This window comes from Mytilus galloprovincialis, chromosome 8, assembly GCF_965363235.1.
Source record: "Mytilus galloprovincialis chromosome 8, xbMytGall1.hap1.1, whole genome shotgun sequence".
In the NCBI taxonomy this organism is placed as follows: domain Eukaryota; kingdom Metazoa; phylum Mollusca; class Bivalvia; order Mytilida; family Mytilidae; genus Mytilus; species Mytilus galloprovincialis.
In genome coordinates, this window is record NC_134845.1 from 72,328,319 (window position 1) to 72,353,133 (window position 24,815).

General features: G+C 34.1%; 16 non-coding genes across 16 annotated transcripts; 7 read left to right on the plus strand and 9 right to left on the minus strand.

The window, feature by feature from the left end:
• Positions 1-17: 17 nt before the first annotated feature.
• Positions 18-90, minus strand: Trnav-uac (transfer RNA valine (anticodon UAC)). The gene has a single exon. It is a non-coding gene; the product is annotated as a tRNA-Val (tRNA).
• Positions 91-496: 406 nt separating this feature from the next.
• Trnav-aac (transfer RNA valine (anticodon AAC)) lies at positions 497-569 on the plus strand. The gene has a single exon. It is a non-coding gene; the product is annotated as a tRNA-Val (tRNA).
• Positions 570-1,931: 1,362 nt separating this feature from the next.
• Trnav-uac (transfer RNA valine (anticodon UAC)) lies at positions 1,932-2,004 on the minus strand. The gene has a single exon. It is a non-coding gene; the product is annotated as a tRNA-Val (tRNA).
• Positions 2,005-2,410: 406 nt separating this feature from the next.
• Positions 2,411-2,483, plus strand: Trnav-aac (transfer RNA valine (anticodon AAC)). The gene has a single exon. It is a non-coding gene; the product is annotated as a tRNA-Val (tRNA).
• Positions 2,484-3,858: 1,375 nt separating this feature from the next.
• Positions 3,859-3,931, minus strand: Trnav-uac (transfer RNA valine (anticodon UAC)). The gene has a single exon. It is a non-coding gene; the product is annotated as a tRNA-Val (tRNA).
• A 3,560-nt stretch (positions 3,932-7,491) lies between these two features.
• Trnav-uac (transfer RNA valine (anticodon UAC)) lies at positions 7,492-7,564 on the minus strand. The gene has a single exon. It is a non-coding gene; the product is annotated as a tRNA-Val (tRNA).
• A 3,559-nt stretch (positions 7,565-11,123) lies between these two features.
• Positions 11,124-11,196, minus strand: Trnav-uac (transfer RNA valine (anticodon UAC)). Its single transcript has one exon. It is a non-coding gene; the product is annotated as a tRNA-Val (tRNA).
• Positions 11,197-11,603: 407 nt separating this feature from the next.
• Trnav-aac (transfer RNA valine (anticodon AAC)) lies at positions 11,604-11,676 on the plus strand. Its single transcript has one exon. It is a non-coding gene; the product is annotated as a tRNA-Val (tRNA).
• A 1,370-nt stretch (positions 11,677-13,046) lies between these two features.
• Trnav-uac (transfer RNA valine (anticodon UAC)) lies at positions 13,047-13,119 on the minus strand. Its single transcript has one exon. It is a non-coding gene; the product is annotated as a tRNA-Val (tRNA).
• A 407-nt stretch (positions 13,120-13,526) lies between these two features.
• Trnav-aac (transfer RNA valine (anticodon AAC)) lies at positions 13,527-13,599 on the plus strand. Its single transcript has one exon. It is a non-coding gene; the product is annotated as a tRNA-Val (tRNA).
• A 1,374-nt stretch (positions 13,600-14,973) lies between these two features.
• Trnav-uac (transfer RNA valine (anticodon UAC)) lies at positions 14,974-15,046 on the minus strand. The gene has a single exon. It is a non-coding gene; the product is annotated as a tRNA-Val (tRNA).
• Positions 15,047-15,453: 407 nt separating this feature from the next.
• Trnav-aac (transfer RNA valine (anticodon AAC)) lies at positions 15,454-15,526 on the plus strand. The gene has a single exon. It is a non-coding gene; the product is annotated as a tRNA-Val (tRNA).
• Positions 15,527-16,902: 1,376 nt separating this feature from the next.
• Trnav-uac (transfer RNA valine (anticodon UAC)) lies at positions 16,903-16,975 on the minus strand. The gene has a single exon. It is a non-coding gene; the product is annotated as a tRNA-Val (tRNA).
• Positions 16,976-17,382: 407 nt separating this feature from the next.
• Trnav-aac (transfer RNA valine (anticodon AAC)) lies at positions 17,383-17,455 on the plus strand. The gene has a single exon. It is a non-coding gene; the product is annotated as a tRNA-Val (tRNA).
• Positions 17,456-18,829: 1,374 nt separating this feature from the next.
• On the minus strand, positions 18,830-18,902 carry Trnav-uac (transfer RNA valine (anticodon UAC)). Its single transcript has one exon. It is a non-coding gene; the product is annotated as a tRNA-Val (tRNA).
• Positions 18,903-19,309: 407 nt separating this feature from the next.
• Positions 19,310-19,382, plus strand: Trnav-aac (transfer RNA valine (anticodon AAC)). The gene has a single exon. It is a non-coding gene; the product is annotated as a tRNA-Val (tRNA).
• Positions 19,383-24,815: the final 5,433 nt, after the last annotated feature.

Genomic DNA, 24,815 nt, shown 5'->3' on the forward strand with positions numbered 1-24,815 from the left:
ATTTGCAAAAACAAACCAGGTTCTGGCGAGGTTCGAACTCGCGACCTTCTGCGTGTAAAGCAGACGTGATAACCACTACACCACAGAACCGGACAATATACTTATCAAATATTATCGAATTTATACTTCAGTTTATATATCATGTGAAAATCGCTATACAAATAGGCATATCATCAAAGTCTAACTTGGGCCTCTCAGCTTAGATTACTTTAGCACACACAGGTTAAAATGAAACCACTGACACACATGGGGAAAGCAAGATAAAAAAGAAAACTGCACCAGTCTTCCATATTTCAGAATGTATCATGTACTTCTTGTAGGTTTTAGAAGTGCTTCCTATAAGTTTGCATGACGGACTCTTCAAATGTTTAATACAATATGCTTAAAAAAAAATCAATCACAGTAATGCAAATGAGTATTAAAAAAACACCAATATGCCAATGATCAGTCGGACAGCTGACTACTAAATAAATGAATAAGGCAAATCTCATTAATGGTTTCCGTGGTGTAGTGGTTATCACATCCGCTTAACACGCGGAAGGTCCTGAGTTCAATCCTCAGCGGAAACATACTTTTTTTCGGCCTGGACAAGGTTTTTTTTTTTACATTGGTACTGACGCGTCAACTTCTACAAATGTGAGACTCTTTTGTCGAGAAATTTTCCTCTTTTTGTTTAATGTCAAATAGCTCTTTTTAACTAAAAAGAAAAGAAAAGAAAGCAGGATTAAGCCACGGTTACAATACACCATTAGATTTTATGGGCGCAGTCATTTTATGAGCATAACATGGTATTCAGAATTAAGAGTATAGCTAATCCTGATTGGTCGAAATGTGCGCCCGTTATTTTTTTTTTATTATTAGAGACTTCGTGCACTCTGCTTTATACAAAAGGCAAAATAAAAATCATTCCATAGCCCTATAAAGGCACTGATCGAGATGACTTTTCAACACTAGGTCAAGACACGTATGTTTTAAGGGCAAAATTGATAGGCATGGGAGATAAGTACAAAATACGCTAAGAAAAGCAACGCGAACCTATATTTTTTGGACCAAAAAATACTGTCCTAATAACTTTTCTTTGATTCTAGCAAGGTTTCGTTAAAAAAAAATCAACTTTCTAAAGTCGGTATCTCAAAAAAGGCTACCATTGTCGCCTATGGGGAAATTAATTGTTTATTTCAATCTTAACAACACTTCATTTCCTAGACGGTTTACTACGAAATCTCAAATTGTAACAATATCAAAATCGAGAGGAAATTGCATCAAATAGATATGTCATTACATGTATCAAACGGAACCAACAATCATTCCCAGGCAGCAATGACTGTTATTGTTTCATTGCATTTAAGGCAAGTGCATCATGAAAGGTGCACTTGAATAGGTCCCTATTTGTTTTGTTTTTAATGTACGTCTATCATTTGTCAACTTGTTTAAGTTAGATATATTATCGGCATAATTGCATGTAGTTATCCTCTTTTGATTCGACGCCGAAGTTTAACAGTTTAACAATTTGAGAAAACGGTAGCATTTGCTACACGGATTGTCATTAAAACTGTAAAAGGTCTCAATACAGCAACTATAAATTGTAACACGTTAAAAGCAATTGCTGTGGTTGTTTTCTTTTTCTTTTTTTTTTCTTTCTTCAACTGGCACAATTTAACCATTCAGTATGATATATAACACGTTAGATAATGGTAAATGTCAGTTTCTGAACCATTCTGTCATCTGCCAAAAGCTATATAGACCTCACATTTGCCATACTGTTTTGGAGATGATAGGTTTTTCAATAGATTGCCGCAGGACCTTGGGTGCCAACAAATATTTCTGAATTATTGTATCTAGCCAAATTTTAGGTTTCAAACAATTACAGTTACACAAACAATTTCTTTCGTTATTAAAAGTAATGGAGTGCCCATTTGCAAAAACAAACCAGGTTCTGGCGAGGTTCCAACTCGCGACCTTCTGCGTGTAAAGCAGACGTGATAACCACTACACCACAGAACCGGACAATATACTTATCAAATATTATCGAATTTATACTTCAGTTTATATATCATGTGAAAATCGCTATACAAATAGGCATATCATCAAAGTCTAACTTGGGCCTCTCAGCTTAGATTACTTTAGCACACACAGGTTAAAATGAAACCACTGACACACATGGGGAAAGCAAGATAAAAAAGAAAACTGCACCAGTCTTCCATATTTCAGAATGTATCATGTACTTCTTGTAGGTTTTAGAAGTGCTTCCTATAAGTTTGCATGACGGACTCTTCAAATGTTTAATACAATATGCTTAAAAAAAAATCAATCACAGTAATGCAAATGAGTATTAAAAAAACACCAATATGCCAATGATCAGTCGGACAGCTGACTACTAAATAAATGAATAAGGCAAATCTCATTAATGGTTTCCGTGGTGTAGTGGTTATCACATCCGCTTAACACGCGGAAGGTCCTGAGTTCAATCCTCAGCGGAAACATACTTTTTTTCGGCCTGGACAAGGTTTTTTTTTTTACATTGGTACTGACGCGTCAACTTCTACAAATGTGAGACTCTTTTGTCGAGAAATTTTCCTCTTTTTGTTTAATGTCAAATAGCTCTTTTTAACTAAAAAGAAAAGAAAAGAAAGCAGGATTAAGCCACGGTTACAATACAACATTAGATTTTATGGGCGCAGTCATTTTATGAGCATAACATGGTATTCAGAATTAAGAGTATAGCTAATCCTGATTGGTCGAAATGTGCGCCCGTTACGTTATTTTTTTTATTATTAGAGACTTCGTGCACTCTGCTTTATACAAAAGGCAAAATAAAAATCATTCCATAGCCCTATAAAGGCACTGATCGAGATGACTTTTCAACACTAGGTCAAGACACGTATGTTTTAAGGGCAAAATTGATAGGCATGGGAGATAAGTACAAAATACGCTAAGAAAAGCAACGCGAACCTATATTTTTTGGACCAAAAAATACTGTCCTAATAACTTTTCTTTGATTCTAGCAAGGTTTCGTTAAAAAAAAATCAACTTTCTAAAGTCGGTATCTCAAAAAAGGCTACCATTGTCGCCTATGGGGAAATTAATTGTTTATTTCAATCTTAACAACACTTCATTTCCTAGACGGTTTACTACGAAATCTCAAATTGTAACAATATCAAAATCGAGAGGAAATTGCATCAAATAGATATGTCATTACATGTATCAAACGGAACCAACAATCATTCCCAGGCAGCAATGACTGTTATTGTTTCATTGCATTTAAGGCAAGTGCATCATGAAAGGTGCACTTGAATAGGTCCCTATTTGTTTTGTTTTTAATGTACGTCTATCATTTGTCAACTTGTTTAAGTTAGATATATTATCGGCATAATTGCATGTAGTTATCCTCTTTTGATTCGACGCCGAAGTTTAACAGTTTAACAATTTGAGAAAACGGTAGCATTTGCTACACGGATTGTCATTAAAACTGTAAAAGGTCTCAATACAGCAACTATAAATTGTAACACGTTAAAAGCAATTGCTGTGGTTGTTTTCTTTTTCTTTTTTTTTTTCTTTCTTCAACTGGCACAATTTAACCATTCAGTATGATATATAACACGTTAGATAATGGTAAATGTCAGTTTCTGAACCATTCTGTCATCTGCCAAAAGCTATATAGACCTCACATTTGCCTCAGTATACATACTGTTTTGGAGATGATAGGTTTTTCAATAGATTGCCGCAGGACCTTGGGTGCCAACAAATATTTCTGAATTATTGTATCTAGCCAAATTTTAGGTTTCAAACAATTACAGTTACACAAACAATTTCTTTCGTTATTAAAAGTAATGGAGTGCCCATTTGCAAAAACAAACCAGGTTCTGGCGAGGTTCGAACTCGCGACCTTCTGCGTGTAAAGCAGACGTGATAACCACTACACCACAGAACCGGACAATATACTTATCAAATATTATCGAATTTATACTTCAGTTTATATATCATGTGAAAATCGCTATACAAATAGGCATATCATCAAAGTCTAACTTGGGCCTCTCAGCTTAGATTACTGTAGCACACACAGGTTAAAATGAAACCACTGACACACATGGGGAAAGCAAGATAAAAAAGAAAACTGCACCAGTCTTCCATATTTCAGAATGTATCATGTACTTCTTGTAGGTTTAAGAAGTGCTTCCTATAAGTTTGCATGACGGACTCTTCAAATGTTTAATACAATATGCTTAAAAAAAAATCAATCACAGTAATGCAAATGAGTATTAAAAAAACACCAATATGCCAATGATCAGTCGGACAGCTGACTACTAAATAAATGAATAAGGCAAATCTCATTAATGGTTTCCGTGGTGTAGTGGTTATCACATCCGTTTTGATCGGTCGAGTGGACCTTTACATGATAGGACGTTGTTTATGTGTACAGTGAAAATATTACTATATTATAAGTTATTGCTCGGATTACCAAGCTGAAATACGGAATATTAACATTCTAACTTGTTTTAGAAGTAAGTTTTTTTCACTGATATTGAAAAAACCGTCTTTATTAACTGTTTTAAATGTTGTAAATATTGTTGGATTGAAAGAGGCTACCCGAGGGTGAATTTTACTACTGTTTTGAATTATATATACAATGGAGAGACTTCCATCTTTATTGATGAGTACTATAGAAAATGCATGCGAACAATTTTCTAATATATCATTTACTGTGCACGGTGAAAATGACAGAGCCCGTATATCGATAGTTTTTACAAATCAGGAAATTAGTAAAAGTAAAAGAAAATCAAATTCTACCGTCAACCGTGATAGAAAACGGATGAAAGAGTATAACAATGATAATGTACATATTGAGAATAGTGAGAATGATACAGATGTGATTTGTTCAGATAGTTTATCTGAAAATAATCATATACCGAGTGGAAAGGTATCGACGAATATTTCCGATGTGATGGATTTTGATGATAACCCGTGTGAGGCCTCCGCTTCTACAGGTAACATTAATAGTGTAGAAAGTCCAAATATAGAACTGTTAATCGACACAAGTTATGAATTGGCTATGTCACCAACCTGTTTACCGAGTAAAATTATAAACAATGGAAATAAAAGTAAACAAAGAGTATCTGTTGATATAATTGAAAAGAATCCGTCAACATGTGATAAAGTGAAAGAACATAATAAAAACATACAAGATAGTAGATTTATTCATAAAATTGTTTTAAAACAAAACCGAAGTGGTACGGACATATTAATTGGAAAAACGCAAAGAGGACGTCTAGTATTATTTCATATAGACCATAAAGAGTTTGAAGTTCTCCTTCGCGGTGAACGAGATTATCGTATATTTAACAAAGTGGTAACCGACGATTTTAAAGATGTAAGAACAACAAAACTGATGACTGATGCAGTGCGTCAAGGAATATTAGAGATGGAAAAACTTGTGGAAAATAAAAAGCTGTAACAGTTTATTTTTTTTCAGTATTTTATAGTTTGTTTTTGTAGTGAGAATTGTGTATGTTTCTGTGAGAAAATGGGGAAAATGTTTTTGCTGAATAATGATAATTATATTGTGATGTTGTTTGCTTGTCTTATTAATGTTTATAATTGACTTCATATTTAATACTTTTGATATTATTTGCGTTGTGGAATGGACACCATCCCTTTGCGATTTTTTTTTCGATTGTATCATTGTTCGTCATATATTCGACACTAAGACTGTAGAAACAATTAACTCTTTAATTTTTTCATTTTATTCTGTGTCAGCTTTTTATCATTTTGAATGTATGAGATGAATGGAAGATTAGAAAGTGATTGAATATAATTATAGGTATATATGATGTTTTTGTATAGAAGGTGATATATAAATTGATATATTTATATAAATATGAGTATACACAAGTTGATAATCAGACAATCATGTTCGTGACAAATATTTCACGCAATATATAATTAATGTTTCAAATATGAATCATTTCAGAGAAAAGACAATAACTAATGGCAATGTTTTTATTTTTGTGTAATTCAAACTGTGATATGTATATACGAATTGTGAATATAATAAAGATAAAAAAAAAAAATCACATCCGCTTAACACGCGGAAGGTCCTGAGTTCAATCCTCAGCGGAAACATACTTTTTTTCGGCCTGGACAAGGTTTTTTTTTTTACATTGGTACTGACGCGTCAACTTCTACAAATGTGAGACTCTTTTGTCGAGAAATTTTCCTCTTTTTGTTTAATGTCAAATAGCTCTTTTTAACTAAAAAGAAAAGAAAAGAAAGCAGGATTAAGCCACGGTTACAATACACCATTAGATTTTATGGGCGCAGTCATTTTATGAGCATAACATGGTATTCAGAATTAAGAGTATAGCTAATCCTGATTGGTCGAAATGTGCGCCCGTTATTTTTTTTTATTATTAGAGACTTCGTGCACTCTGCTTTATACAAAAGGCAAAATAAAAATCATTCCATAGCCCTATAAAGGCACTGATCGAGATGACTTTTCAACACTAGGTCAAGACACGTATGTTTTAAGGGCAAAATTGATAGGCATGGGAGATAAGTACAAAATACGCTAAGAAAAGCAACGCGAACCTATATTTTTTGGACCAAAAAATACTGTCCTAATAACTTTTCTTTGATTCTAGCAAGGTTTCGTTAAAAAAAAATCAACTTTCTAAAGTCGGTATCTCAAAAAAGGCTACCATTGTCGCCTATGGGGAAATTAATTGTTTATTTCAATCTTAACAACACTTCATTTCCTAGACGGTTTACTACGAAATCTCAAATTGTAACAATATCAAAATCGAGAGGAAATTGCATCAAATAGATATGTCATTACATGTATCAAACGGAACCAACAATCATTCCCAGGCAGCAATGACTGTTATTGTTTCATTGCATTTAAGGCAAGTGCATCATGAAAGGTGCACTTGAATAGGTCCCTATTTGTTTTGTTTTTAATGTACGTCTATCATTTGTCAACTTGTTTAAGTTAGATATATTATCGGCATAATTGCATGTAGTTATCCTCTTTTGATTCGACGCCGAAGTTTAACAGTTTAACAATTTGAGAAAACGGTAGCATTTGCTACACGGATTGTCATTAAAACTGTAAAAGGTCTCAATACAGCAACTATAAATTGTAACACGTTAAAAGCAATTGCTGTGGTTGTTTTCTTTTTCTTTTTTTTTTTCTTTCTTCAACTGGCACAATTTCACCATTCAGTATGATATATAACACGTTAGATAATGGTAAATGTCAGTTTCTGAACCATTCTGTCATCTGCCAAAAGCTATATAGACCTCACATTTGCCTCAGTATACATACTGTTTTGGAGATGATAGGTTTTTCAATAGATTGCCGCAGGACCTTGGGTGCCAACAAATATTTCTGAATTATTGTATCTAGCCAAATTTTAGGTTTCAAACAATTACAGTTACACAAACAATTTCTTTCGTTATTGAAAGTAATGGAGTGCCCATTTGCAAAAACAAACCAGGTTCTGGCGAGGTTCGAACTCGCGACCTTCTGCGTGTAAAGCAGACGTGATAACCACTACACCACAGAACCGGACAATATACTTATCAAATATTATCGAATTTATACTTCAGTTTATATATCATGTGAAAATCGCTATACAAATAGGCATATCATCAAAGTCTAACTTGGGCCTCTCAGCTTAGATTACTTTAGCACACACAGGTTAAAATGAAACCACTGACACACATGGGGAAAGCAAGATAAAAAAGAAAACTGCACCAGTCTTCCATATTTCAGAATGTATCATGTACTTCTTGTAGGTTTAAGAAGTGCTTCCTATAAGTTTGCATGACGGACTCTTCAAATGTTTAATACAATATGCTTAAAAAAAATCAATCACAGTAATGCAAATGAGTATTAAAAAAACACCAATATGCCAATGATCAGTCGGACAGCTGACTACTAAATAAATGAATAAGGCAAATCTCATTAATGGTTTCCGTGGTGTAGTGGTTATCACATCCGTTTTGATCGGTCGAGTGGACCTTTACATGATAGGACGTTGTTTATGTGTACAGTGAAAATATTACTATATTATAAGTTATTGCTCGGATTACCAAGCTGAAATACGGAATATTAACATTCTAACTTGTTTTAGAAGTAAGTTTTTTTCACTGATATTGAAAAAACCGTCTTTATTAACTGTTTTAAATGTTGTAAATATTGTTGGATTGAAAGAGGCTACCCGAGGGTGAATTTTACTACTGTTTTGAATTATATATACAATGGAGAGACTTCCATCTTTATTGATGAGTACTATAGAAAATGCATGCGAACAATTTTCTAATATATCATTTACTGTGCACGGTGAAAATGACAGAGCCCGTATATCGATAGTTTTTACAAATCAGGAAATTAGTAAAAGTAAAAGAAAATCAAATTCTACCGTCAACCGTGATAGAAAACGGATGAAAGAGTATAACAATGATAATGTACATATTGAGAATAGTGAGAATGATACAGATGTGATTTGTTCAGATAGTTTATCTGAAAATAATCATATACCGAGTGGAAAGGTATCGACGAATATTTCCGATGTGATGGATTTTGATGATAACCCGTGTGAGGCCTCCGCTTCTACAGGTAACATTAATAGTGTAGAAAGTCCAAATATAGAACTGTTAATCGACACAAGTTATGAATTGGCTATGTCACCAACCTGTTTACCGAGTAAAATTATAAACAATGGAAATAAAAGTAAACAAAGAGTATCTGTTGATATAATTGAAAAGAATCCGTCAACATGTGATAAAGTGAAAGAACATAATAAAAACATACAAGATAGTAGATTTATTCATAAAATTGTTTTAAAACAAAACCGAAGTGGTACGGACATATTAATTGGAAAAACGCAAAGAGGACGTCTAGTATTATTTCATATAGACCATAAAGAGTTTGAAGTTCTCCTTCGCGGTGAACGAGATTATCGTATATTTAACAAAGTGGTAACCGACGATTTTAAAGATGTAAGAACAACAAAACTGATGACTGATGCAGTGCGTCAAGGAATATTAGAGATGGAAAAACTTGTGGAAAATAAAAAGCTGTAACAGTTTATTTTTTTTCAGTATTTTATAGTTTGTTTTTGTAGTGAGAATTGTGTATGTTTCTGTGAGAAAATGGGGAAAATGTTTTTGCTGAATAATGATAATTATATTGTGATGTTGTTTGCTTGTCTTATTAATGTTTATAATTGACTTCATATTTAATACTTTTGATATTATTTGCGTTGTGGAATGGACACCATCCCTTTGCGATTTTTTTTTCGATTGTATCATTGTTCGTCATATATTCGACACTAAGACTGTAGAAACAATTAACTCTTTAATTTTTTCATTTTATTCTGTGTCAGCTTTTTATCATTTTGAATGTATGAGATGAATGGAAGATTAGAAAGTGATTGAATATAATTATAGGTATATATGATGTTTTTGTATAGAAGGTGATATATAAATTGATATATTTATATAAATATGAGTATACACAAGTTGATAATCAGACAATCATGTTCGTGACAAATATTTCACGCAATATATAATTAATGTTTCAAATATGAATCATTTCAGAGAAAAGACAATAACTAATGGCAATGTTTTTATTTTTGTGTAATTCAAACTGTGATATGTATATACGAATTGTGAATATAATAAAGATAAAAAAAAAAAATCACATCCGCTTAACACGCGGAAGGTCCTGAGTTCAATCCTCAGCGGAAACATACTTTTTTTCGGCCTGGACAAGGTTTTTTTTTTTACATTGGTACTGACGCGTCAACTTCTACAAATGTGAGACTCTTTTGTCGAGAAATTTTCCTCTTTTTGTTTAATGTCAAATAGCTCTTTTTAACTAAAAAGAAAAGAAAAGAAAGCAGGATTAAGCCACGGTTACAATACACCATTAGATTTTATGGGCGCAGTCATTTTATGAGCATAACATGGTATTCAGAATTAAGAGTATAGCTAATCCTGATTGGTCGAAATGTGCGCCCGTTATTTTTTTTTATTATTAGAGACTTCGTGCACTCTGCTTTATACAAAAGGCAAAATAAAAATCATTCCATAGCCCTATAAAGGCACTGATCGAGATGACTTTTCAACACTAGGTCAAGACACGTATGTTTTAAGGGCAAAATTGATAGGCATGGGAGATAAGTACAAAATACGCTAAGAAAAGCAACGCGAACCTATATTTTTTGGACCAAAAAATACTGTCCTAATAACTTTTCTTTGATTCTAGCAAGGTTTCGTTAAAAAAAAATCAACTTTCTAAAGTCGGTATCTCAAAAAAGGCTACCATTGTCGCCTATGGGGAAATTAATTGTTTATTTCAATCTTAACAACACTTCATTTCCTAGACGGTTTACTACGAAATCTCAAATTGTAACAATATCAAAATCGAGAGGAAATTGCATCAAATAGATATGTCATTACATGTATCAAACGGAACCAACAATCATTCCCAGGCAGCAATGACTGTTATTGTTTCATTGCATTTAAGGCAAGTGCATCATGAAAGGTGCACTTGAATAGGTCCCTATTTGTTTTGTTTTTAATGTACGTCTATCATTTGTCAACTTGTTTAAGTTAGATATATTATCGGCATAATTGCATGTAGTTATCCTCTTTTGATTCGACGCCGAAGTTTAACAGTTTAACAATTTGAGAAAACGGTAGCATTTGCTACACGGATTGTCATTAAAACTGTAAAAGGTCTCAATACAGCAACTATAAATTGTAACACGTTAAAAGCAATTGCTGTGGTTGTTTTCTTTTTCTTTTTTTTTTTCTTTCTTCAACTGGCACAATTTAACCATTCAGTATGATATATAACACGTTAGATAATGGTAAATGTCAGTTTCTGAACCATTCTGTCATCTGCCAAAAGCTATATAGACCTCACATTTGCCTCAGTATACATACTGTTTTGGAGATGATAGGTTTTTCAATAGATTGCCGCAGGACCTTGGGTGCCAACAAATATTTCTGAATTATTGTATCTAGCCAAATTTTAGGTTTCAAACAATTACAGTTACACAAACAATTTCTTTCGTTATTAAAAGTAATGGAGTGCCCATTTGCAAAAACAAACCAGGTTCTGGCGAGGTTCGAACTCGCGACCTTCTGCGTGTAAAGCAGACGTGATAACCACTACACCACAGAACCGGACAATATACTTATCAAATATTATCGAATTTATACTTCAGTTTATATATCATGTGAAAATCGCTATACAAATAGGCATATCATCAAAGTCTAACTTGGGCCTCTCAGCTTAGATTACTTTAGCACACACAGGTTAAAATGAAACCACTGACACACATGGGGAAAGCAAGATAAAAAAGAAAACTGCACCAGTCTTCCATATTTCAGAATGTATCATGTACTTCTTGTAGGTTTAAGAAGTGCTTCCTATAAGTTTGCATGACGGACTCTTCAAATGTTTAATACAATATGCTTAAAAAAAAAATCAATCACAGTAATGCAAATGAGTATTAAAAAAACACCAATATGCCAATGATCAGTCGGACAGCTGACTACTAAATAAATGAATAAGGCAAATCTCATTAATGGTTTCCGTGGTGTAGTGGTTATCACATCCGCTTAACACGCGGAAGGTCCTGAGTTCAATCCTCAGCGGAAACATACTTTTTTTCGGCCTGGACAAGGTTTTTTTTTTTACATTGGTACTGACGCGTCAACTTCTACAAATGTGAGACTCTTTTGTCGAGAAATTTTCCTCTTTTTGTTTAATGTCAAATAGCTCTTTTTAACTAAAAAGAAAAGAAAAGAAAGCAGGATTAAGCCACGGTTACAATACACCATTAGATTTTATGGGCGCAGTCATTTTATGAGCATAACATGGTATTCAGAATTAAGAGTATAGCTAATCCTGATTGGTCGAAATGTGCGCCCGTTATTTTTTTTTATTATTAGAGACTTCGTGCACTCTGCTTTATACAAAAGGCAAAATAAAAATCATTCCATAGCCCTATAAAGGCACTGATCGAGATGACTTTTCAACACTAGGTCAAGACACGTATGTTTTAAGGGCAAAATTGATAGGCATGGGAGATAAGTACAAAATACGCTAAGAAAAGCAACGCGAACCTATATTTTTTGGACCAAAAAATACTGTCCTAATAACTTTTCTTTGATTCTAGCAAGGTTTCGTTAAAAAAAAATCAACTTTCTAAAGTCGGTATCTCAAAAAAGGCTACCATTGTCGCCTATGGGGAAATTAATTGTTTATTTCAATCTTAACAACACTTCATTTCCTAGACGGTTTACTACGAAATCTCAAATTGTAACAATATCAAAATCGAGAGGAAATTGCATCAAATAGATATGTCATTACATGTATCAAACGGAACCAACAATCATTCCCAGGCAGCAATGACTGTTATTGTTTCATTGCATTTAAGGCAAGTGCATCATGAAAGGTGCACTTGAATAGGTCCCTATTTGTTTTGTTTTTAATGTACGTCTATCATTTGTCAACTTGTTTAAGTTAGATATATTATCGGCATAATTGCATGTAGTTATCCTCTTTTGATTCGACGCCGAAGTTTAACAGTTTAACAATTTGAGAAAACGGTAGCATTTGCTACACGGATTTTCATTAAAACTGTAAAAGGTCTCAATACAGCAACTATAAATTGTAACACGTTAAAAGCAATTGCTGTGGTTGTTTTCTTTTTCTTTTTTTTTTCTTTCTTCAACTGGCACAATTTAACCATTCAGTATGATATATAACACGTTAGATAATGGTAAATGTCAGTTTCTGAACCATTCTGTCATCTGCCAAAAGCTATATAGACCTCACATTTGCCTCAGTATACATACTGTTTTGGAGATGATAGGTTTTTCAATAGATTGCCGCAGGACCTTGGGTGCCAACAAATATTTCTGAATTATTGTATCTAGCCAAATTTTAGGTTTCAAACAATTACAGTTACACAAACAATTTCTTTCGTTATTAAAAGTAATGGAGTGCCCATTTGCAAAAACAAACCAGGTTCTGGCGAGGTTCGAACTCGCGACCTTCTGCGTGTAAAGCAGACGTGATAACCACTACACCACAGAACCGGACAATATACTTATCAAATATTATCGAATTTATACTTCAGTTTATATATCATGTGAAAATCGCTATACAAATAGGCATATCATCAAAGTCTAACTTGGGCCTCTCAGCTTAGATTACTTTAGCACACACAGGTTAAAATGAAACCACTGACACACATGGGGAAAGCAAGATAAAAAAGAAAACTGCACCAGTCTTCCATATTTCAGAATGTATCATGTACTTCTTGTAGGTTTTAGAAGTGCTTCCTATAAGTTTGCATGACGGACTCTTCAAATGTTTAATACAATATGCTTAAAAAAAAAATCAATCACAGTAATGCAAATGAGTATTAAAAAAACACCAATATGCCAATGATCAGTCGGACAGCTGACTACTAAATAAATGAATAAGGCAAATCTCATTAATGGTTTCCGTGGTGTAGTGGTTATCACATCCGCTTAACACGCGGAAGGTCCTGAGTTCAATCCTCAGCGGAAACATACTTTTTTTCGGCCTGGACAAGGTTTTTTTTTTTACATTGGTACTGACGCGTCAACTTCTACAAATGTGAGACTCTTTTGTCGAGAAATTTTCCTCTTTTTGTTTAATGTCAAATAGCTCTTTTTAACTAAAAAGAAAAGAAAAGAAAGCAGGATTAAGCCACGGTTACAATACACCATTAGATTTTATGGGCGCAGTCATTTTATGAGCATAACATGGTATTCAGAATTAAGAGTATAGCTAATCCTGATTGGTCGAAATGTGCGCCCGTTACGTTATTTTTTTTATTATTAGAGACTTCGTGCACTCTGCTTTATACAAAAGGCAAAATAAAAATCATTCCATAGCCCTATAAAGGCACTGATCGAGATGACTTTTCAACACTAGGTCAAGACACGTATGTTTTAAGGGCAAAATTGATAGGCATGGGAGATAAGTACAAAATACGCTAAGAAAAGCAACGCGAACCTATATTTTTTGGACCAAAAAATACTGTCCTAATAACTTTTCTTTGATTCTAGCAAGGTTTCGTTAAAAAAAAATCAACTTTCTAAAGTCGGTATCTCAAAAAAGGCTACCATTGTCGCCTATGGGGAAATTAATTGTTTATTTCAATCTTAACAACACTTCATTTCCTAGACGGTTTACTACGAAATCTCAAATTGTAACAATATCAAAATCGAGAGGAAATTGCATCAAATAGATATGTCATTACATGTATCAAACGGAACCAACAATCATTCCCAGGCAGCAATGACTGTTATTGTTTCATTGCATTTAAGGCAAGTGCATCATGAAAGGTGCACTTGAATAGGTCCCTATTTGTTTTGTTTTTAATGTACGTCTATCATTTGTCAACTTGTTTAAGTTAGATATATTATCGGCATAATTGCATGTAGTTATCCTCTTTTGATTCGACGCCGAAGTTTAACAGTTTAACAATTTGAGAAAACGGTAGCATTTGCTACACGGATTTTCATTAAAACTGTAAAAGGTCTCAATACAGCAACTATAAATTGTAACACGTTAAAAGCAATTGCTGTGGTTGTTTTCTTTTTCTTTTTTTTTTCTTTCTTCAACTGGCACAATTTAACCATTCAGTATGATATATAACACGTTAGATAATGGTAAATGTCAGTTTCTGAACCATTCTGTCATCTGCCAAAAGCTATATAGACCTCACATTTGCCTCAGTATACATACTGTTTTGGAGATGATAGGTTTTTCAATAGATTGCCGCAGGACCTTGGGTGCCAACAAATATTTCTGAATTATTGTATCTAGCCAAATTTTAGGTTTCAAACAATTACAGTTACACAAACAATTTCTTTCGTTATTAAAAGTAATGGAGTGCCCATTTGCAAAAACAAACCAGGTTCTGGCGAGGTTCGAACTCGCGACCTTCTGCGTGTAAAGCAGACGTGATAACCACTACACCACAGAACCGGACAATATACTTATCAAATATTATCGAATTTATACTTCAGTTTATATATCATGTGAAAATCGCTATACAAATAGGCATATCATCAAAGTCTAACTTGGGCCTCTCAGCTTAGATTACTTTAGCACACACAGGTTAAAATGAAACCACTGACACACATGGGGAAAGCAAGATAAAAAAGAAAACTGCACCAGTCTTCCATATTTCAGAATGTATCATGTACTTCTTGTAGGTTTTAGAAGTGCTTCCTATAAGTTTGCATGACGGACTCTTCAAATGTTTAATACAATATGCTTAAAAAAAAAATCAATCACAGTAATGCAAATGAGTATTAAAAAAACACCAATATGCCAATGATCAGTCGGACAGCTGACTACTAAATAAATGAATAAGGCAAATCTCATTAATGGTTTCCGTGGTGTAGTGGTTATCACATCCGCTTAACACGCGGAAGGTCCTGAGTTCAATCCTCAGCGGAAACATACTTTTTTTCGGCCTGGACAAGGTTTTTTTTTTTACATTGGTACTGACGCGTCAACTTCTACAAATGTGAGACTCTTTTGTCGAGAAATTTTCCTCTTTTTGTTTAATGTCAAATAGCTCTTTTTAACTAAAAAGAAAAGAAAAGAAAGCAGGATTAAGCCACGGTTACAATACACTATTAGATTTTATGGGCGCAGTCATTTTATGAGCATAACATGGTATTCAGAATTAAGAGTATAGCTAATCCTGATTGGTCGAAATGTGCGCCCGTTACGTTATTTTTTTTATTATTATAGAGACTTCGTGCACTCTGCTTTATACAAAAGGCAAAATAAAAATCATTCCATAGCCCTATAAAGGCACTGATCGAGATGACTTTTCAACACTAGGTCAAGACACGTATGTTTTAAGGGCAAAATTGATAGGCATGGGAGATAAGTACAAAATACGCTAAGAAAAGCAACGCGAACCTATATTTTTTGGACCAAAAAATACTGTCCTAATAACTTTTCTTTGATTCTAGCAAGGTTTCGTTAAAAAAAAATCAACTTTCTAAAGTCGGTATCTCAAAAAAGGCTACCATTGTCGCCTATGGGGAAATTAATTGTTTATTTCAATCTTAACAACACTTCATTTCCTAGACGGTTTACTACGAAATCTCAAATTGTAACAATATCAAAATCGAGAGGAAATTGCATCAAATAGATATGTCATTACATGTATCAAACGGAACCAACAATCATTCCCAGGCAGCAATGACTGTTATTGTTTCATTGCATTTAAGGCAAGTGCATCATGAAAGGTGCACTTGAATAGGTCCCTATTTGTTTTGTTTTTAATGTACGTCTATCATTTGTCAACTTGTTTAAGTTAGATATATTATCGGCATAATTGCATGTAGTTATCCTCTTTTGATTCGACGCCGAAGTTTAACAGTTTAACAATTTGAGAAAACGGTAGCATTTGCTACACGGATTTTCATTAAAACTGTAAAAGGTCTCAATACAGCAACTATAAATTGTAACACGTTAAAAGCAATTGCTGTGGTTGTTTTCTTTTTCTTTTTTTTTTCTTTCTTCAACTGGCACAATTTAACCATTCAGTATGATATATAACACGTTAGATAATGGTAAATGTCAGTTTCTGAACCATTCTGTCATCTGCCAAAAGCTATATAGACCTCACATTTGCCTCAGTATACATACTGTTTTGGAGATGATAGGTTTTTCAATAGATTGCCGCAGGACCTTGGGTGCCAACAAATATTTCTGAATTATTGTATCTAGCCAAATTTTAGGTTTCAAACAATTACAGTTACACAAACAATTTCTTTCGTTATTAAAAGTAATGGAGTGCCCATTTGCAAAAACAAACCAGGTTCTGGCGAGGTTCGAACTCGCGACCTTCTGCGTGTAAAGCAGACGTGATAACCACTACACCACAGAACCGGACAATATACTTATCAAATATTATCGAATTTATACTTCAGTTTATATATCATGTGAAAATCGCTATACAAATAGGCATATCATCAAAGTCTAACTTGGGCCTCTCAGCTTAGATTACTTTAGCACACACAGGTTAAAATGAAACCACTGACACACATGGGGAAAGCAAGATAAAAAAGAAAACTGCACCAGTCTTCCATATTTCAGAATGTATCATGTACTTCTTGTAGGTTTTAGAAGTGCTTCCTATAAGTTTGCATGACGGACTCTTCAAATGTTTAATACAATATGCTTAAAAAAAAAATCAATCACAGTAATGCAAATGAGTATTAAAAAAACACCAATATGCCAATGATCAGTCGGACAGCTGACTACTAAATAAATGAATAAGGCAAATCTCATTAATGGTTTCCGTGGTGTAGTGGTTATCACATCCGCTTAACACGCGGAAGGTCCTGAGTTCAATCCTCAGCGGAAACATACTTTTTTTCGGCCTGGACAAGGTTTTTTTTTTTTACATTGGTACTGACGCGTCAACTTCTACAAATGTGAGACTCTTTTGTCGAGAAATTTTCCTCTTTTTGTTTAATGTCAAATAGCTCTTTTTAACTAAAAAGAAAAGAAAAGAAAGCAGGATTAAGCCACGGTTACAATACACCATTAGATTTTATGGGCGCAGTCATTTTATGAGCATAACATGGTATTCAGAATTAAGAGTATAGCTAATCCTGATTGGTCGAAATGTGCGCCCGTTACGTTATTTTTTTTATTATTAGAGACTTCGTGCACTCTGCTTTATACAAAAGGCAAAATAAAAATCATTCCATAGCCCTATAAAGGCACTGATCGAGATGACTTTTCAACACTAGGTCAAGACACGTATGTTTTAAGGGCAAAATTGATAGGCATGGGAGATAAGTACAAAATACGCTAAGAAAAGCAACGCGAACCTATATTTTTTGGACCAAAAAATACTGTCCTAATAACTTTTCTTTGATTCTAGCAAGGTTTCGTTAAAAAAAAATCAACTTTCTAAAGTCGGTATCTCAAAAAAGGCTACCATTGTCGCCTATGGGGAAATTAATTGTTTATTTCAATCTTAACAACACTTCATTTCCTAGACGGTTTACTACGAAATCTCAAATTGTAACAATATCAAAATCGAGAGGAAATTGCATCAAATAGATATGTCATTACATGTATCAAACGGAACCAACAATCATTCCCAGGCAGCAATGACTGTTATTGTTTCATTGCATTTAAGGCAAGTGCATCATGAAAGGTGCACTTGAATAGGTCCCTATTTGTTTTGTTTTTAATGTACGTCTATCATTTGTCAACTTGTTTAAGTTAGATATATTATCGGCATAATTGCATGTAGTTATCCTCTTTTGATTCGACGCCGAAGTTTAACAGTTTAACAATTTGAGAAAACGGTAGCATTTGCTACACGGATTTTCATTAAAACTGTAAAAGGTCTCAATACAGCAACTATAAATTGTAACACGTTAAAAGCAATTGCTGTGGTTGTTTTCTTTTTCTTTTTTTTTCTTTCTTCAACTGGCACAATTTAACCATTCAGTATGATATATAACACGTTAGATAATGGTAAATGTCAGTTTCTGAACCATTCTGTCATCTGCCAAAAGCTATATAGACCTCACATTTGCCTCAGTATACATACTGTTTTGGAGATGATAGGTTTTTCAATAGATTGCCGCAGGACCTTGGGTGCCAACAAATATTTCTGAATTATTGTATCTAGCCAAATTTTAGGTTTCAAACAATTACAGTTACACAAACAATTTCTTTCGTTATTAAAAGTAATGGAGTGCCCATTTGCAAAAACAAACCAGGTTCTGGCGAGGTTCGAACTCGCGACCTTCTGCGTGTAAAGCAGACGTGATAACCACTACACCACAGAACCGGACAATATACTTATCAAATATTATCGAATTTATACTTCAGTTTATATATCATGTGAAAATCGCTATACAAATAGGCATATCATCAAAGTCTAACTTGGGCCTCTCAGCTTAGATTACTTTAGCACACACAGGTTAAAATGAAACCACTGACACACATGGGGAAAGCAAGATAAAAAAGAAAACTGCACCAGTCTTCCATATTTCAGAATGTATCATGTACTTCTTGTAGGTTTTAGAAGTGCTTCCTATAAGTTTGCATGACGGACTCTTCAAATGTTTAATACAATATGCTTAAAAAAAAAATCAATCACAGTAATGCAAATGAGTATTAAAAAAACACCAATATGCCAATGATCAGTCGGACAGCTGACTACTAAATAAATGAATAAGGCAAATCTCATTAATGGTTTCCGTGGTGTAGTGGTTATCACATCCGCTTAACACGCGGAAGGTCCTGAGTTCAATCCTCAGCGGAAACATACTTTTTTTCGGCCTGGACAAGGTTTTTTTTTTACATTGGTACTGACGCGTCAACTTCTACAAATGTGAGACTCTTTTGTCGAGAAATTTTCCTCTTTTTGTTTAATGTCAAATAGCTCTTTTTAACTAAAAAGAAAAGAAAAGAAAGCAGGATTAAGCCACGGTTACAATACACCATTAGATTTTATGGGCGCAGTCATTTTATGAGCATAACATGGTATTCAGAATTAAGAGTATAGCTAATCCTGATTGGTCGAAATGTGCGCCCGTTACGTTATTTTTTTTATTATTATAGAGACTTCGTGCACTCTGCTTTATACAAAAGGCAAAATAAAAATCATTCCATAGCCCTATAAAGGCACTGATCGAGATGACTTTTCAACACTAGGTCAAGACACGTATGTTTTAAGGGCAAAATTGATAGGCATGGGAGATAAGTACAAAATACGCTAAGAAAAGCAACGCGAACCTATATTTTTTGGACCAAAAAATACTGTCCTAATAACTTTTCTTTGATTCTAGCAAGGTTTCGTTAAAAAAAAATCAACTTTCTAAAGTCGGTATCTCAAAAAAGGCTACCATTGTCGCCTATGGGGAAATTAATTGTTTATTTCAATCTTAACAACACTTCATTTCCTAGACGGTTTACTACGAAATCTCAAATTGTAACAATATCAAAATCGAGAGGAAATTGCATCAAATAGATATGTCATTACATGTATCAAACGGAACCAACAATCATTCCCAGGCAGCAATGACTGTTATTGTTTCATTGCATTTAAGGCAAGTGCATCATGAAAGGTGCACTTGAATAGGTCCCTATTTGTTTTGTTTTTAATGTACGTCTATCATTTGTCAACTTGTTTAAGTTAGATATATTATCGGCATAATTGCATGTAGTTATCCTCTTTTGATTCGACGCCGAAGTTTAACAGTTTAACAATTTGAGAAAACGGTAGCATTTGCTACACGGATTGTCATTAAAACTGTAAAAGGTCTCAATACAGCAACTATAAATTGTAACACGTTAAAAGCAATTGCTGTGGTTGTTTTCTTTTTCTTTTTTTTTTCTTTCTTAAACTGGCACAATTTAACCATTCAGTATGATATATAACACGTTAGATAATGGTAAATGTCAGTTTCTGAACCATTCTGTCATCTGCCAAAAGCTATATAGACCTCACATTTGCCTCAGTATACTGTTACGGCCAGAAATCGCCTTTAAATTGTAGCCAACAAAAGACACAAATCAATAATAAAATTTAACAATATTTAATATACAAAAGATTACAAAAGTTTTACACAAATATTACTGTCAACTTAACTGTCAAAATATGAGTTCAATCTGTTATCTTTATCTGTATCCGGAAATCTTTCGGAATCCAATTTGAATATTACGATCACTACTAATGTCACAATCCAGTATGATGTTGTTTGTAGAATAAAAGTGTCAATCTAAATGCTGTGAATACTAATGTCTATCAATGTCTATGTCCAAGTTTAATTATGAGAGTTTAACTTTAGTGTCTGTATATATAGTGTTGTCATGGAAAATTCTAGAACACTCTATAATGGAACATTGTGGAAAATCCTGGAAAGTTACAACGGAAGTTTCTGGAATAACGTAGAAGTTTAAATTACGCATCTTTGATCAGGATCATTCTAGAAAGTTCCAATCATTCATAAACTGCACAGTTATAAGATTATTTGGTAAACAGCTATCAGGCCATACAACACAAATTAGGCCAACATAAATAAACATAATAATTATAATATCATAACACCTCCCCCCTTAAAAGAAGTTTTAGTGTAACAAAAACTTATCATGAACAATATGAACAAAAATACTTAATATATACAAAGTGATTTAATAAGCTCTAGATAAAGCATCAGCTATTACATTATCTTTACCCTTAATATGTTTTACAATTACATCATATTCCTGTAACAATAAACTCCACCTAGTCAACCTCTGATTCTTGTTTCTCATTTTATGCATGAAGGTGAGAGGATTTTGATCAGTATAGACAAGAATAGGATATACAGTGGGATTCAAATATACATCAAAATGTTGAAGTGCTGACAACATTGCAAAACACTCTTTTTCAATAGTTGAATAATTTTTCTGATGTTTATCTAATTTCTTAGAAAAATATGATATAGGTTTTTCAACATTATCATCTGTCTCTTGATATAAAACAGCTCCAATTCCTACATCACTTGCATCAACGGCAAGTTTAAATTGTTTTTCAAAGTCTGGAGTAATCAGAATTGGACTATTAATTAAAAGTGATTTGCTATTTTCAAAAGCATTTTGACAATTTTCACTCCAGATAAATTTAGAATCTTTTCGTAAAAGATGAGTCAGTGGTTGAACCACAGTAGCAAAATTTGAACAAAATTTTCTGTAAAATCCAATCATGCCTAAATATCTCATAAGTTGTTTTCTATTTGTAGGAGGAGGAAATTTGGAAATAGCTCCCACTTTAGCCATAATAGGTTTTACTTGACCTTGGCCAACTGTATGCCCTAAATAATCAACAGTGGCCTGACAAAATTCACTTTTACCAAGATTAACAGTCAAATTTGATTTTGACAATCTATCAAAAGTATCATACAAATGTTTTAAATGCTGTTCCCAGCTATCACTACATACAATAAGATCATCAATATAAGCATAACAACAGTCTAAATCTTTTATAACATTATTGATCATTCTTTGAAATGTAGCTGGTGCACTTTTCATGCCAAACGGCATTACAGTATATTGAAATAAGCCATCTGGTGTAACAAAAGCTGATATTTCACGAGCTCTCTGTGTCAATGGAACTTGCCAATAACCTTTCAATAAATCAAATTTACTCACAAATTTGGCTTGACCAATATTGTCAATACAATCGTCTATCCTTGGAATCGGATAGGAATCAGATTTTGAGACTGAATTTACTTTTCTGAAATCAGTCACGAAACGATAGGTTTTATCTGGTTTTGGCACAAGGAGACAAGGAGAGCTCCATTCACTGTTACTCGGCTCAATAATATCATTGTCAAGCATATATTTAATTTCTTTTCTCATAACTTCAAGTTTGAGTGGATTGAGCCGGTAAGGATGTTGCTTAATTGGAGAAGCATCTCCTACATCAACATCATGACAAACAGAAGTGGTTTTGTTTGGCACATCTGGAAAAAGATTTTTAAAAGAAAATACCAAAGTTTTTATTTCTTCTTTACGATCAAAAGACAGATGTGCAACTTTTGAGTCTAAATTTGACAAAATTTCTGAATTTTTCAATCTAACTGTCTCTTCCATAGATTTAGAACTAAAAGGTTGTTCAATTACATCTGGTTTGTCATGATTGTTCTCAAATTGAACCATGCCTAAAGTGGCAACTGGTTTACTATCACATACATTAGTACGCTCAAAATATGGTTTTAACATATTAATATGACACACTCTATTTTGTTTGCGCCGACCTGGAGTTTTTACAATATAATTCAAATCATTAATTTTACTTTCTATTGTATAAGGACCACAATATTTAGCCTGTAAAGGATGTCCAGGGACTGGCAGAAATACAAGTACCTTATCACCAGGCTCAAAAATTCTGTCCCTGGCATCTTTATCATACCATATTTTCATCTTGTTCTGTACATTTGTTAAGTTTTTTTTGAGCAATTTGACAAGCAGTAAACAATTTTTCTTTAAATCTAGATACATAGTCTAAAAGGTTCAAGTCAGTATGTTCAGTAAGCCACTTTTCCTTAATCAATTTTAACGGTCCCCTTACAGTATGACCAAATACCAACTCAAAGGGACTAAATCCAAGGGATTCTTGAACAGCCTCTCGAACCGCAAAAAGTAGAAAGTGAACTCCATCATCCCAGTCTCTGTCAAATTGAAGACAAAAAGTTCTAATCATGTTCTTCAATGTTTGATGAAAACGTTCTAAGGCACCTTGAGATTCTGGATGATAAGCACTTGATCTGTACTGAGCAATCCCTAACTGGTATACGACTTGCTGAAATAAACCTGACATGAAATTTGATCCCTGGTCGGACTGTATAGACTTAGGAAGTCCTACTAATGTGAAAAATTTGATCAAAGCTTTGACGATAGTAGGTGTCTTGATATTTCTGAGCGGAATAGCTTCAGGAAAGCGGGTAGATGTACACATGATCGTCAATAAATACGCATTTCCAGTCTTGGTCTTTGGTAAAGGTCCAACGCAGTCAATTAGAACTCTGCTGAAAGGTTCGTCAAAGGCTGGAATAGGCAGAAGAGGTGCTGGTGGTATTTTCTGGTTAGGCTTACCAACAACCTGGCATATATGGCATGATTTGCAGTATTCTGCAACATCGTTTCTAAGTCTGGGCCAGTAGAAATGTTGCAATATTTTTAGGCAAGTCTTCCTTATACCTAAGTGTCCAGCCAAGGGGGTGTCATGGGCAAGACCAATAATTTCTTGCCTATAAACTTTAGGCACCACCACTTGGTACACCACTCTCCATTCCTCCTCTGGGGTAGCATCAGGAGGCCTCCACTTCCTCATTAAAATGCCGTCCTGATGGTAATAGCATTCGGCCACTTTGTCTGCTTCCTCCTGTGGTTGAGCTCTCTGGCTGAGCTGAAGAACCTCAGGGTCTTTATGTTGTTCTTCAAATAAATTCTTTCGGTCTAATGAATGGCTGGTAACGTCTGGCCATGGCATAATAACATTCTTGTTAACACTAGGTGGTTTTGTAATGGCCTTTTCTGAGCTACCAGGACCTTCAATGTCAGCTATAAAAGTGTCAGAAAGGTCCATGTAATCAAACTTGTCTTCTTGCAAAATCTCATTTTGTTGTTTTCTAGCCATCGCCCTAGTAACAACACAAGCTGGATACAATTCAGCATCATCTTCAGGTGATTTAAAATCCACCACCGGTTCACTGGTAACAATTGGTTCAGCAACCACTTTGTTCCTAGCTAGATCATTTCCTAGCAATAATGTAACACCCTCAACAGGGAGATTAGGACGAACACCCACAACAACTTGTCCAGTTATCAAATCTGACTTCAGATAAATACGATGGAGAGGAACATCTATACAACCCAACTCTACACCTTGTAACAAAACGGAGGCACCAACAGAAGTCTTCTTGGACAAAGGCAACACACCTTCTAACAATAAAGACTGAGAAGCTCCAGTGTCCCGTAAAATCTTAATAGGCTGAAGAGTGGTATCATCAACAATAGAAATAAACCCATCAGACATAAAGGGTTTATATTCCTCCATGTAATCACAAAAACTGGACTTAAAAGCCTGACTCGCAGGACATTCCAACGTACTGGTAATATAAGGTGTCGTACAAGCACTGGATTTTGGCTTATTATCTCGTTCATTCTTCTTCTGGAGTCTAAAACAATCAGCCATCAGGTGACCATTTTTCTT